A 3,851-nucleotide genomic window follows, 5' to 3' on the forward strand; every position below is an offset into this window, starting at 1 on the left:
GTATTGTTTATGTTCTCCCCAATAAATGAGACTCTCTTATTTAAAGTTATATGTTTACTCACTCTTAGACAATCAGTATAGAGTCTTAGTGCTTCTTATACTTTTCTATTTTACTTAAAAGTAGCTTGCTAAACCTTAACTGCTATAGTCCCTTCACAGTCACATCCTCTCTTAACCAGCTGACTACTCCTCAAAGGTCTTCTCTGAGTTTTCCAAAAGTGTTCTTGAAGTACCACATCACAATGGTTTTAATAATGTGATTTAGCGATCTTGTGTATTTAAATTCCCTTCAAACTGAATGAAGTGTCTTCAGGTCAAGGCAACACATCTGAGGAGGAGTTAAAAGTCAGCCAGAAGTGAGTTGTAATTGTGTTACTGTTAGAAGAGAACAGAGAAACGTACATTGAGATGAAAGAGAACCAGTTCTGTCAGAGTATTTACAATCAAAATTGGCATGGGAATTATATGAAGCTTTGAAAAACTGTGACTAAAAAATCGTTCCATCCCCCAAGCATGTAAGAGCTCCATCAGTATACTTAAATGTCTATCAATTTTTAAGAACCTGACTTTTTATCTGACTTAAAACATTCAAGGGTGAAAATGGCAAAGCATGATTATTGAAGGTCTTTTCAGCCTGGGTACATCATAAATTGCTAATATGAATATTTGTCACTCCAATATGAATATTTGTCACATGATACCACTAAACAAGGTCCAGACTCTTCCTATAAGATCAGGGATTAATTATGTGATGGGAAACAATAGAGGAAAATGTGATCGTATCAATTTTTTATAAGCATCTTAATGCTAAATTGAACAGAAATATAATCCATGCCTATATTTGAATACAGAAAAATAAATATAACTGATTTTAAAAACCAGAGAGATATTTAAATATTCAACAAGCACCTACTATATTCTAAGAATTTTTATGGGAATCATCCTGTAGATATTTATATTATTTTCAGATAAAATAAAGCAAACTGAGAATGGTGATGTCTGCATGTCATCCCAGTACAAAGGCATGAAAATGGGGACACAAAGGCAGTAAAATTACCTTCAGGGGCTACATAATGAGATCTGGGGTTTTTTGTTTTGTTTTAAAAAAGAATTAACTTTTCAAAAGCAGTAACTGACTTTTACTGAATAATTTTCAAGAGGGAGAATAGATATTATGTTATTGCAGCTAAACAGGAAAATAAAATAATGAGAACCTTTAAGCCCTTGGTATAAGAAATTAGGATACAACACTTAATTTATAAGTTTATAAGTTACTTTACCATCTAGTTAAGTATGAAACCAATGTTACACAGGTCGATGGAAACAGGGTTGGGTGCATAGAAAACGGTGGAGATGTGTACAAAGGTTTAATATTAGCATAATATGCAAACAACCACTGCTTAGTAAATAGAATCCTATAACACAATTGACTAAATTAATTGTCAAAGACAAAGAGATTATATGGTCTAAAATAAAAGGTTAAAATAGTACTATTATCCTATGTATTTGCGTGTTTAAACAAAACAAATTCACCAATGCTAATTTTCAATTGTGCCATTTGTGATAGCTACACTTCAGGGGACATAATTAGTTTAGAAGCAGAAATGGAAGCTGTGTTCTGCTGTGTTATAGAATATATATCTATTTCCTATGAATGCTTAATTGAAGTCAAAACACTCTCTTGTATGAGTTAGTATAACAATTACTGTATTCTGAAACTACCCATCCAATCATGGGAATTTGCTCCTATGCATGTTTCCTGCTGAAGCTTCCAGTAAGAAATGATTGATATTTGATTATTCTGGTTTTAGTCTTTCTTTGATTATTTCTTTGGTAAATGAAATATACAATACCAGACTATTTGATGGGGCATTGGTTTCTCGTAAGCATGGTAGAGGTAGAATCTACCCCCATAGAGTGTCCAGTTTCTTGAAAAACTGCATCACTTTTCTAAAGTTCTTTCCAGAGTAATAAGAGGCTAAGCATAAATGGAAATGAAACAACCGACACCTTTATAAATAGGATTTTTGCAGTTGTATTGGCAAACAATTCTAAGAGCATATTTCTCAAAGGAAGAAACACAAATGCACTCAGGTACTAAGAATCATAACTGAGCACAGATAATGAAAAGTTATGTGCCCTCTTAAATCCTGGCTATGTCTTTTTGATCACAACATAAAACATCCAATAATTTTATGTTAGGGGTGATGTATTATCTCATAAGAGTCCATGCATTGTTTCTAACAGTTGTATTTTATAAACATCTTGGAAAGGAATTGAAACTGACCCAGCAATTTTACTTGTACATATACTGCAAGAAACATAGTAAAAATTTTCATAGAAGAGTTAAGTCTCAAAAGAAACAGTAACACGTCTCATAGAAGAAATGATGAATTAGGCATAATCAAAAAGAGTGGGCAAAGGAAAAGAAGCATAAAACGACATACACAAAGAAGTTTAAGAATACATGAATCTGATTCTGTTCTTCCGGAGGCTCACACCAGAGGGTCTATTTTCTTACAAGAAAATAAGAGTGCATTCAGAGATGGCTTTAAGGCAACACAAGGCCTCATCTTCCCATAGTAAAGATGGCAAAGCACTGAGTAAGTAACAAGCAACTCCACTTCCGCATTTTTCTTGTGCCCTGGTCCAAGATGGCGGATGAGGCTACCCGGCGGGTCGTGTCCGAGATCCCGGTGCTGAAGACTAAAGCCGGACCCCGAGATCGGGAATTGTGGGTGCAGCGACTAAAGGAGGAATATCAGTCCCTTATCCGGTATGTGGAGAACAACAAGAATTCAGACAATGATTGGTTCTGACTGGAGTCCAACAAGGAAGGGACCCGGTGGTTTGGAAAATGCTGGTACATCCATGACCTCCTCAAATATGAGTTTGACATCGAGTTTGACATTCCTATCACATATCCTACTACTGCTCCAGAAATTGCAGTCCCTGAGCTGGATGGAAAGACAGCAAAGATGTACAGGGGTGGCAAAATATGTCTGACTGATCATTTCAAACCTTTGTGGGCCAGGAATGTGCCCAAGTTTGGACTAGCTCATCTCATGGCCCTAGGGCTGGGTCCTTGGCTGGCCGTGGAAGTCCCTGATCTGATTCAGAAGGGTGTAATCCAGCACAAAGAAAAATGCAATCAATGAAGGATCAAGCCACCGAGGCAGGACAGTGGAACTTGATGGGCTATATTCCTGTTTTCTTGTGAATTTTTCTCCTAACTCATGATTCTTTCACGGGTCACCTCTGGCTGTTACAAAGTAGCTATAGGTGGAGGGGGGAGGGGAACAAAAGCCAACAATAGAGTAAGGTCACAAAGTTTCTAAGATAAGCTGTACAGGAAGGTAAAAGACTTGGACCTTGAAAGAGGCAGTTTGCACCCCTTCTGCAAGTGGAACCCTGGAGGCATCTTGGAGGCACAGGGCGTTAACTGACAGCTCATGGCTTTTTTTGGTTTCTGGAAACAACCTGTCAATAAAAGCTGCTTCCGATGTATGTAAAAAAAAAAAAAAAAGAATACATGAATCTTTTCTCTAAAATTTACCGAGTACATAAATCAAACTATCTTTTCAGATACATGCAAACATATAATATATAAAAGAAAATAAATGAATACTGAAGATAGTAGTCAAATAATGTTAGTGGAAGGAAGATAAATTCATCAAAGATTAGTAGTATATGTGTTTAGTTGCAAATTCTTTTTTAGTTCCCAACTTTTTTTATGGATAGTACTTATGACTGACCATTGAATCCTTAAGAACAAAAGATAAATAACAGACACAATAAAAATAATCCATGCATAGACAAATAATGAGTTAAATCATTATTAACAAATATTA

The 3,851-nt window shown here is 35.7% G+C and overlaps 1 pseudogene; it reads left to right on the forward strand.

Annotated features, from left to right (window-relative positions):
* Positions 1–2,629: 2,629 nt before the first annotated feature.
* LOC121458211 lies at positions 2,630–3,507 on the forward strand (annotated as a pseudogene).
* Positions 3,508–3,851: the final 344 nt, after the last annotated feature.

Source organism: Microtus oregoni, unplaced genomic scaffold (assembly GCF_018167655.1).
Source record: "Microtus oregoni isolate MIOR12 unplaced genomic scaffold, Mior012 000017F_ref0000208, whole genome shotgun sequence".
NCBI lineage: Eukaryota > Metazoa > Chordata > Mammalia > Rodentia > Cricetidae > Microtus > Microtus oregoni.